The 11,762-nt window shown below is 47.4% G+C and overlaps 1 long non-coding RNA gene across 1 annotated transcript; it reads right to left on the reverse strand.

The window, feature by feature from the left end:
• Positions 1-821: 821 nt before the first annotated feature.
• Positions 822-4,473, reverse strand: LOC131495205 (uncharacterized). Its single transcript, XR_009253850.1, has 2 exons — positions 3,399-4,473; positions 822-1,125 (listed from the first exon to the last, which is right to left on the reverse strand). It is a non-coding gene; the product is annotated as an uncharacterized LOC131495205 (long non-coding RNA).
• Between the last annotated feature and the right edge of the window lie 7,289 nt (positions 4,474-11,762).

Raw genomic sequence — 11,762 nt, forward strand, 5'->3', positions numbered from 1 at the left:
ATATGAACTAACCACTAACTGATTTCCGCTTACTTAAGAAAATGCTAAGTTTGCAACCGGTCCCTGTGAAGAATAACCACCGCCTGCACTCTGCATGAGCTGCTTCATAACGAAATCCCTCGAGCCTCACCCCGTGTTTTGGTTTGAGTGTTGTGTGCACAATAAACTTTTACTGATCACTATGTCAGTGATTCACTGGTTGTACTTTTTTTCTTTGCTGAACTTTGTACAAGTCTTGTTGGATATATTCCTTTTTTTTTTTTTGATGTTTATTCATTTATTTATTTATTTATTTATTTATTTTATTTATTTTTGGGACAGAGAGAGACAGAGCATGAACGGGGGAGGGGCAGAGAGAGAGGGAGACACAGAATCGGAAGCAGGCTCCAGGCTCCGAGCCATCAGCCCAGAGCCTGACGCGGGGCTCGAACTCACGGACCGCGAGATCGTGACCTGGCTGAAGTCGGACGCTTAACCGACTGCGCCACCCAGGCGCCCCTATTCATTTATTTTTTTTTTTTTGAGAGAGAGAGAGAGAGAGAGAGAAATTGCAAGTGGGGGAGGGGCAGAGAGAGGGAGGCAGAGAATCCTAAGCAGGCTCTTCGCTGTCAACACAGAGCCCAACTTGGGGCCCGAACTCACAAACTGTGAAATCAAAGTTGGACACTTAACCGGCTGAGTCCCCCAGGAGCCCCGGATATATTCATTTCTTTGGAAAATACGTGAGTTTTTCATTCCCCCCAAAACATTGGCCTCACACAAGTGCCCTTGAAATATTTAGGTTGTTGATTAAAAAATAATGAGCCGTGAAAAAAGCATGATTTGTGTTCAGTTTCTCAGTTGTCTTTAATTCCTTTCTGTGTCTTAAAGAATTCGATTTTAAAATATTTCCTCCTTCTACCCCTCCCATAAGTCACCATCAGCTGTGAATCAGGTTCCAGGAACAAGAGAGGCTGTGTTATCAAGTCAATAGGAGACTTTCACTGTCTTTTTTTCTGGGTTTCTTTACTTTCTCTTTTTCCAAAGTCCTGCTGTGGAATCTCTTGTAACAATCAGTCAGAGTCCCGGTATAAGTGATCTGTTCCCCTGAGCGTGCTGTTTGCCCAGAAGAATTTCCAGGAATTCCTTCAAAAAATAAAAGGAAAAGCTGATTTTGTAGGGAGCAGAAGTAGCTCTTGGGCCCCATACAATCATATTTCCAATCAGCACGTGGTATTGGCTACGTTGAACTGGATTGTGTGTGCGTGTGTGTGTGCGTGTGTGTGTGCGTGTCCCATTGATGTTATAAAAGGACATTCTGATTTCTCATTTTTTGAGTGGTAATTCGATCATAACTGGCTAATAGGTGTGTATGAAATAATAGTCAGGTTCTTAGGAAAATGGGTTTGGCCTTTAAAATACAGCAGCTTCTCTTGCATTAAAATCAAACAACATAGGACACAAACAATGTTCTAAGCAGGACCAGGTGTCCACGGAGTGTCTCCCACCCCCATGAAGCTTCTGTTCCCCCATGTCGCTATGCACGTGGTGACAATGTAACCTGATTCAAAACCGATGGTTTCCTCCGGGTCCTCAGGAGGTCCTGAGGAGGGGAGTGTCTACAGCAAGGTTGGGTCCTACATGGTCAGGTGGCTTTTCAGCCTTCTCAGGGAGAAGCACCCATCTCCTGCAGGTCCCTAGAATGCCAGGGGTGGTCCCCAAGGGTCCAGAATCGTGCCTGGGACTCCACACAACTTCAAGAAGCAGAACACCTTAACGCTTTCCTTATGCATACGATGTGCGGGCTCTGAGCAGGGTTCTTTAGGTACATTACCCCACTGAATCTTTATTCCAGCTCCAGAACATTCAGCCTTGGCAGACCTTGAGTTTCAGAGAGGTTTTAAGCTGGCACATCATGGGGGAGGTGGGAAGGGAACCCAAGTCAGTATCTGTAACTTTCCTTCTGAGCTTAATTCCTCCATGACTGAAGTCCTTGCTTTGTCGTCGCATTCCCATGGGGCTGGCTTGGGGACTATTGATGGGTTCTCTTGTTCACACCTGCAATTTACTCCCTTCCTTGCACCCCCCACACCCCCAAGGGGCTGGGAGCTCTGTCAGCCCAGCCCTGCTGGGTACCAGCCCTTAGCAATACTTATACCCTGCCCAGCATTCATGCATTCGCTCCTGCACATTCCCTCTCCCCCCGTAAGTCACCTGTTACCCTCAAAGACGTCATGCACTTCCTTGCAGTGAATGACCTCTGCTCCAAAAATAGTCACAATAATAATGGTAATGATAACAATTGCTATTATTATTTATAGCATCAGTGTTATGGGTTGAATTGTGTTCTTTCCAAATTTGTATGTTAAAGTCCTAACATAGGAGATAGGGTCTTTATGGAGGGAATCAAGGTGAAATGAAATGGAGGGTGGGCTCTGATCCAGTATGGCCGATGTCCTCTTAAAAAGGGGAAATTTGGGCGCAGAGGCTGTACAGAGGAAACACGATGTGGAGAGATGGGGAGAACACGGCCGATGCACACTACGGACAGAGGCCGGTGACACATTCTCCCTCTCAGCCCTCATCGCAAACCGACCCAACCCAGCACCTTGATTTTGGACGCTGAGCATCTCAAAATGTGAGTGAACATATTTTTGCTGTGTAAGCCCCTTGTCTGTGAGGCTTTGTTATCATAGCCCTGGCAATGTGATAACAACAGCAATAACTAAAAACGTTGTATGTATGTATGTATACGGATGTATGCACACACAATATATATGCATATGCCATGTACCCTACATCTGTAGTGCAAGGTGCTGGGCAAGATTCTTTTTATTTTTTAATGTTCATTTATTTTTGAGAGAGAGAGAGAGAGACAGAGCAGGAGGGGGCGGCAGAGAGAGAGGGAGGCACAGAATCCGAAGCAGGCTCCAGGCTCTGAGCTGGCAGCACAGAGCCCGACGTGGGGCTCGAACTCACAAGCCAAAGTTGGACCCTCAACTGACTGAGCCCCCCAGGCGCATGCCTGTGCAGGATTATTTTAATGCAGCGTCTCCTGAAATCCCCCCCAGTGATCTAATGCCCTCGGTGATGCTGAGATTTAGAGTTTAGGAAACTCGCCCAAGACCACACAGCCAGTAGGCGGGCAATCAGGCCAAGCCCGCGGTTTGCATTCGAGAATGCTGCCTGTCACCAGCACGGCGGGCCATTCTCTGTTTGCCGGATCTGAGCCCCGGGTGTCCCCACCGTGAACTGCTCCTCTGTCTCAAATGTCAACAATGTCGTCAAAACAACGATTTTTTTCAAATCACTAATGTTCAGAGGACATTAAATTAAGTAGGGGTTCTCATATTCCCGGTCTCCACATAGCAGAAAAATCTGTTAGGATGAAGAAGGTAATCTCATTAGTAAGCCGTTACCTTGGAACTGAAGGGCAAGTGTGGTTGCTGTTGTTTCTGGAAACAGAGGGGTTTGGTCCTGAACAAAAGCTAGCCTGGTACAATGTAGTATAGATGCTTTATGAATAGGTCACTGTTTACAACGCACAACTCAGCGTTGCTTCAGAATCGGCCTGGTTTCCCGTCCTGCAGGCCGGGGTTGGCAGTGGGAAATTTGCGTGTGACAGAGCTCGGGGAGTTCACGTTGAAGTGGAGGGTTTCAGCCCCCAGTCCTCATGGGGGCAACCGAAAAACATCTTTTTCTCTTGGCGGGTCAGCCTAGAAATCGCTGTGGGGGCAGAAGGAGACAGAGGCTTTGACCATCAGACGCTACAGATTATACATCATATATTTTGATCGACACGTGTTAGCAACATACCTTCCAAACACACCCATGTGGGGTTGAACCGTGTCCTTGGTAAGTGGGTCTTCCTACTGTTCCACATTTATGGCTTTCTGTAAGACTTACTGATCTCATACACACAGATTTTGATGCAGAGATTCGGGGAAATCAGAGTAGATTTATAGTATTTATACAGTTAGCTAAGAGAACCTCCTCTAAAGTCTTACAGCGAAATCTTACAGCAAGAGATTACTTCTCATTTTCGGTGGCTTTCATCAAACCGGATCAATTGAATTATGATTCTTGTTGATTTTGTGAAATTCTGGTACCAGCAGGGTAAAGCGGTGAGACCACGGGTTGCGCTGGTCCTCAGAGCATACTTATTTCCCTTGCCTGACGTAATATTTTGAATTTTTTTACATAATGAGAAGTCGAGCCCCCCTAAAATATGGCTGGTTTCACCAACTGGTTTATGCATCTGAAAAATTATTCTTTCCCAGCAGTTAAGATTCCACAGTGAGGCCTTTGGGCAGAGAGAGGACCTGGTAGAAAGCTGCAGAGCATTGTGGGAGAAACATGCCCAGGGTGGGGAGGGGCGGGGATGTCTGTGATGGACGTTACCCCTCTGGCAAGTGAGAGGAGCACCAGCCATAAATGCTGCTTCCTCCTCAATGGATGTGAGCCTCCTGGGCAATCAGACGACCTTGGGTAGAAAGGAACCATTTCACTGGGGCCAAAGGTCACATTCTGTGGGAGAGAAACCAACGAGAGAGACCGTGATTGGTCCAAGGCCACGCGACCAGTAAACGGCAACACAGAGATTCTACACCAGGTTTCCTGATCGTTAGTTCCGTGTTTTCAACAGAATACCACCGTCACTAGTCACTTCCTAGTCAGAGCCGGTGAGCGAGCGCCACAGGACGCCATCTTGAAGGGCGGTGGGCGGTGCGTGCCCGCCGTCATCTTGTCCCCAGTGCCTGCCGTACGGTGGGAGCTCCACCACGTCTGTCAAATTAAAGCTCGAAAGAGTAAACACGTTTTCTCTTCATGATTATTTTTAAGTAATTCTAATATTCCTTTAACAGTACTAGTAGTTTTGGCCTTCCTGTTGCTCGTGAATAAGGTCGCCCCAAGGAGAAAATAAGGAAAACGAAGCAAAACCCACCTATGTTTGGCTCCTTGTTATTTGTGAGGTGAAAGTTTTGTGGCAGCGGAAGACACAAATCTGTGGGGAAATGGAGTTGAGAGGTCACCCTGATGTCTCCTCTCTGTGCCGTAAGGGCTGTCCATCAGCACAGATGAAGTGGTAATGTTAACAAAAAACAGGTCTTTACAAAGCCCATACTCAGCTACTTTTGAAATTCTTTTTAGAAAAATGTTTATTTATTTTGAGAGAGAGAGAGAGCAGGGGAGGGGCAGAGAGAGAGAGGGAGAGAGAATCCCAAGCAGGCTCCGTGCGATCAGTGCAGAGCCTGATGTGGAGCTCAAACTCACAAACCATGAGATCGTGACCTGAGCTGAAATCAAGAGTCAAATGCTTAACTGATTGAACTACCCAGGTGCCCCTTCTACTTTTGAAAATCTTTTTTCTCTTTGAATGTTTATTTACTTTTGAGAGAGAGAGAGAGAGAGAGTATGAGTGAGGGAGGGGCAGGGAGGGGCAGAAAGAGAGGGAGACGCAGCATCCGAAGCGGGCTCCAGGCTCTGAGCTGTCAGCACAGAGGCCGATGTGAGGCTTGAACCCACCAGTGGTGAGATCATGACCTGAGCTGAAGTTGGACGCTTGACCGACCGAGCCACCCAGGCACCCCTACTTTTGAAATTCTTTTTTTTTTTTTTTTAAATTTTTTTTTTTAATGTTTATTTATTTTTGAGACAGAGACAGAGCATGAATGGGGGAGGGGCAGAGAGAGAGGGAGACACAGAATCAGAAGCAGGCTCCAGGCTCCGAGCCATCAGCCCAGAGCCCGACGCGGGGCTCGAACTCACGAACCGTGAGATCGTGACCTGAGCTGAAGTCGGACACTCATCCGACTGAGCCACCCAGGCGCCCCCCTACTTTTGAAATTCTTAAAGCCGTTAGGATCTACCAATATCCTTACAGACCCAAAGAGGCAATTGAATTTTGAAAGCTTTGTTCAACCCAATTGCCTCTGAGAAGTCAAAAAGGCAAACATGAAAGAAAACGAAACAGAAGAAAAAAACCCAACACATTATTTTTTCTGTGTGGTTTTGTTCCAAGAAAGCAGTGAGACAGGTTTCTGTTCCAAATTGATCATATAAGTAGATACTTGAGGGTAATAAATAAATACTACATCTGGGGCAGTGACAAACATTAAAAAATAGAACTCTGGGGTACCTGGGGGCTGAGTCAGTTGAGCATCCGGCTCTTGATTTCAGCTCAGGTCATGATCTCATGGTTCACGAGTTCAAGCCCCAAGTCAGGCTCTGCGTGGACAGTGTGGAGCCTGCTTGGGATTCTCTCTCTCCCTCTCTCTCTCTCTCTCTCTCTCTTTGCCCCCCCCCCCAATAAATAAGTAAACATTAAAAAGAAAAAAAAAAACAAGTCTGGAAACATGAGGATGTGCCATGCAGTGTCGTGACTGGGGTTCCTGTCACTGCATTGCGTGTTTGAAAGTTGCTAAGAGAGTAGACCTTACAAGTCCGTGTCATAATGAAAAAACATATGTTTGTAACTACATAAAGAAAGAAAAAAATCGACTCCTGAGGCAGAAGAGAAGCCAATTTCTCTATTCTTGCATCAGTGCGGTTTTGTGGGGGGTCTTAGCTGCGTCACTGGAAGCGTGAGGAGTTTTCAGCGGGCAGATTTCTGTTGACCGCATCCCTCACCTTAAGACGAGCTTCCCGTTCTGTCAAAATCTGACCTCAAGGGCACAGACACCCTTCAGGGATGGTCTAAATGCGTTTGAAGCAAAAAGTCAATAATTCTCAACGGTATTAGGGTTAATTTTGTTTCCCTCCCCTCCCCCCACGCTTATTCAAATTGCTGCCAAGATGGGATAGGAGATTGCATTGAAGTGGTCCTCGCCAGTGGAGCAACTGGGGAGCCAACGTTTGTGTTCTTGGTCCAGTGATGGCGGCGCCCAAGGTCGGAGCGTCACAATGAGTCAGGAGTAGGTGAATAAGTTGGTGGTGAGCGAATCAACAGATGGGTGGCCTGGTTAACCTTTCTCCCCCAGGCCTGGGCACTTCTGCCAAGCCCTTCTCCCTCTCCAGAGCTGTCTGCTGCTCCCTCGGCAAGTGTTAGCTGATAACTTAAGCTGTGACCACTCCCAGGAGTATTGCATTTCAAAAGCGGCCTCCAAGATAGAAAATGCTTCAGTTAAAGGAGCAGGAGAAGGGAGGACCGGTTGTTATTTTCTAACTTGCTTGCAGGTAGAGTTCCAGGCCATTTAGCACCATTTTTAGCCAGAGCCCCTGCGCATAATTCCCTCCAAATCCGGGGAGCCAATGACTCCGAAGTGGTGTTTCCTCCCTTTCAAGCATCACGTTACAATCGTTTCAGCTGCACATCTCCTCTTCTTGCCTGTGTCTTAGCTACAGATGGTAGCTGAGTGGGGCTGATCTCATCCAGAACAGAAACAGTAAACCTATTCAGTTCTGAACGACATCTTAACAGCGTGTGAACGAAATAATTCGTATTTCCGGGACCCCGAACCCACTGCAGCTCACGCTTTCATAGACATACTGATGTATTTTGGGCTTTGACTTTAAAATGCAGTTACGAATCTGGTTCCCTCCCTCCTGATATCTGAGCACGCCAACACGTGTGTGCCAGGGGGTTACTCGTTATGGTCATTTTCTGCCCTTGTCTGTATGAATGATACGTATATGATATGTCACAATGCGTGTTGATACGTATGTAGGATGGGCCCGTATTTCCAACTTATTCTCCTCTAATGAGAGCTGTAAGAACTGATTTCTGTGCTCAAGAGCAAACATTTCTGGAGTTCCTTCCATGGGACGCTGACACGAGACACTGGATATACAACTGAGAAAGTGCATCTAAAACGTTACATATCATCTATCAAAAAATAGCGAATGATAAAACGAAGACACACGACCTTGCTTCTGACTTAGGGAGCTAGGCTCAGTTCTAAGTTTCCGGAAGACCTGAGAGTTACGACTGTCTCCTTTTAATTTGGATTGGCCGAGGACTACAGCCAGCAGCGTGAGAATTTGCCTCGTCATGCGGTCTTGTCTCCTGTATTTAATATTCACATGCACGTGTGTACTGTAGATGGGCAGACACAGAGGGTCAGCTTTACAGAAGGCACCGGACGGAGCGAGGGCGTTCACAGGGCACTGCGTTCCCAGCCTGCTCCTGCTAATTGGTGTCTGTCATCTGTGTCCATGGGTATATCTGAGCAAAAGCAAAATCAGTTACTCGTGATTTGTAAAATTTAGTGCCTGCTTCCTACCAGTTTAGTTTGCAGACGGCCTCTGGACGTTCCTTTCATCTTTTCTGAATCACGGTATTGTTTTAGGGTTTGGGTTAAAAAAACGGCTTTCTCCCTGCAACAAGACAGCTATCTGTGTAGCAGACAGTTGTGCCACAGGGTAGAACGTATTGCTGTCTCTTCCTGCTCCTGGGTAAGGTCATCAGTTGGCAAAATACCTCGGGTGGTTCCTGCTCCTGGACACCTGCCGCCATCTGCTAGCAATCAATTCTAAAGGTGGCCTTTTCACCCAGATTTCACTTCCCATTGTTTTCTTTTGAATGTTACTTGGTAAGCTGATCTTGAAGGACACCTTCATTGGTGGAGGGATATTATCTTTCCACTGTCACTTAAGAAACAGTTTTTAGTTGGAAATATTTAAGAATTTACCAAGGTAGAGAGCACGGTATAAGGAATAGTCACGGACTCATCACCTACTTTCTTTCTTTTTAAAAAAAATTTTTTTTTAATGTTTATTTATTTTTGAGACAGAGACAGAGCATGAACGGGGGAAGGTCACAGAGAGGGAGACACAGAATCTGAAACAGGCTCCAGGCTCTGAGCCGTCAGCACAGAGCCTGACACGGGGCTCGAACTCACGGACAGCAAGATCATGACCTGAGCCGACGTTGGCCGCTCAACCGACTGAGCCACCCAGGCGCCCCATCATCACCTGCTTTCAGTGATGACACAGTCCTGACCTATCTTGCTTCATGTATATCCCTCGGCCCAGGGCTAGAGCCGACAAAGTGCCTGGAAACGTGGAGAATTAATGAATTAATTGTCTTGGAGAGCAATTAGTGGGGGTGGGGGTGGGGGGGGAAGGGTATTTTTAGGATTAGTGCTTTATACTCTCTTTATTTGTATAGGTAATAATGTAGTTTGTAGACCTTTTTTTTAAGTTTATTTATCTGAGAGAGAGAGAGAGAGAGAGACACAGGGTGAGTGGGGGAGGGGCAGAGAGAGGGAGAGAGAATCCCAGGCAGGCTCCTCACTGCCAGCGGAGAGCCTGACATGGGGCTTGAACCCACGAAACCGTGAGATCAGGACCTGAGCCGAAACCAAGAGTCGGATGCCTAACTGACTGAGCCACTCAGGCGCCCCAGCTTGTAGACCTTTGTAACATGAGTCTCAAAAGTATGGCTTCAGAAAGCGTTAGGCTACATTTTAATTTTAAACTTTAAGGACTTAATGCATGTATTTGCAAGACGTGCATGTGTAAACAGAAACAGAGTCTGCTTTCTGGAAGTTCAGGTATCCCGATAGTGATCTTTGTGTAAAACATCTGGGTTAGGTTGAACAATGAATGAGGCGAGAATGGGTTCTGGTCAGGGACAATCAGAGAACCCCGGGTCTGGTCGCTGCAGGGTGACCTTAGACAAGCCACTCAACCCGTTACTCTGGGCCATACTCGCCTATTCCTTTCATTTTTAAACTCAACCTGGACTGAGCAATTACCTTCTACCAGACAATGGGGACACGGGGGTGACATAAATCACCATTCTGGCCTTGAAGGGGCTGGAGTCTGGCTGGATATTCTCTGGGGACCTTTCCAGTTCTCACAGTATGCTTTTAATTATTTGTTTTATGTTGATGTTTTTTTCCCCCAGGCATTCACTATCCCTCCTTATTTACAGGATACACCACTGAGTCTAACATTTGAGAATCACCACACTCTGACCCAAATCTGCCATTCCAAGTTACATTCTTACTTCTTCCCAACTAAAATCATTCTCTCCAGTTACAACTATCTCTATCATTATTGTCACCTGGCCATTGGATCACGAAGGTGTCCCCTCTGCTTCCCTCTGAGCATCCAATTCCCACCTGTTCTCTCACAGCCAACATGCTTCTTACCTTGTCTGTGGGTCCTCCTCGCCACTCCCGTCCGTCCTGTGCGTTCCCAGCAATCACAGTGTCCCTTCTGATTTAGTACGGAACCAGGTCTCCCCAAAGACTCCCTGAGCAGCTCTGGGTTCCCCCGGCCACCACTGCCCTCCTCCTCCTCACCTCGCCTTCCCACCAGGAAGCTTGCGGACAGGAAGTTCTCCCTTTCATCTTTTTTTTTTTTTAATGTTTATTCATTTTTGAGAGACAGAGAGAGACAGAGCATGAGTGGGGGAGGGGCAGAGAGAGAGGGAGACACAGAATCCGAAGCAGGATCCAGGCTCGGAGCCATCAGCACAGAGCCCGATGCAGGGCTCGACCCCATGGACCATGAGATCATGACCTGAGCCGAAGTCGGACACGTAAGCGACGGAGCCCCCCCAGGCGCCCCCTCCCTTTCATCTTTGAATCCCAAACGTCTAACAAGCGCGACACTTGGCCGGGGGTACAAGTTCGGTGAATGAGTGGCGGTGAGAATTGGACACCTCTGCCCAGCCTCATCGGGTTGTTTCACCTTGGGTGTGTGCAGAAGAGAACCACAGAGCTGTCCTCTCTCTGGCACCCAGGGTGTCACTCACATGGAAGGACTTCAATCAACCGGAGTCCATTTTCAAATTACAAAAGCTACATTTTTAGGTTTTCCTTAGGGGAGAATAATTTTCAAAAATAACTGAATCCTTTGCTGATGATTTTATCAGTCATGATAAAGGCTTTCCGTGGCACATTCTAATTACACACAATTGCGAATGGTTAGCTCTCTGGGAACACCTGGATGTCCTTGGTAAGCACGCCAAATTTGTTTCACGATGTTTTTGCGGTCTTCGGGGAGAAAAATTTCCCCGAAAAACAATTTTTTTTTAACGTTTATTTATTTTTGAGACAGAGAGAGACAGAGCATGAACGGGGGAGGGGCAGAGAGAGAGGGAGACACAGAATTGGAAGCAGGCTCCAGGCTCTGAGCCATCAGCCCAGAGCCCGACGAGGGGCTCGAACTCACGGACCGTGAGATCGTGACCTGAGCTGAAGTCGGACGCTTAACCGACTGAGCCACCCAGGTGCCCCATTCCCGAAAATTTTTAAAAAGAGTATTATTATTTTTTACTAAGTCTGCTTCAACTGAAATCAAATCTTGAAAAAAGAAAAAAAAAACCCAAATGATGGTAACCTTTGGGTTCAGAGCCCCTGAAAGTCATTCAGAGCACATCACGGATCCTGTTTTGTTTGGGCTTTGACGTGAACAGTGAGCGAGGAGGCTTCCCAGTGTGGATGTTCTCTCGGGTTCAGTGACGAGACAAACGGGCAGACACCGTCTCTGAAGTGCTGTATGGAGGGCGTCAAACAAGCCACAGCCGGTTCATTCGGGCTAAACTGGTACCCACATAGCCTCAAAGCTTGAACGCATCTGGAACGTACATCATCTGAACGAGACGAAAGGGAAAGCGAGTGTGACCGCCAAGGAAAGAGAGGGATTCTGGTAGCTGTGACTGGCTACGTGCTGCCCAAAACCACGGCGAGCGGCGCCTAGACGCCGAGGCCCCGCCCTGTGCCCGGGGAGCTCGCAGCTGCACCTGCTGCCTGACTCCCGGCCTCAGCCTCCTCATCCGTGAAATGGGCGTTACTCGTGGGTCTACACGCTTCGATGCCCGGGACGCTCCT

Source organism: Neofelis nebulosa, chromosome 1 (assembly GCF_028018385.1).
Source record: "Neofelis nebulosa isolate mNeoNeb1 chromosome 1, mNeoNeb1.pri, whole genome shotgun sequence".
In the NCBI taxonomy this organism is placed as follows: Eukaryota; Metazoa; Chordata; class Mammalia; order Carnivora; family Felidae; genus Neofelis; species Neofelis nebulosa.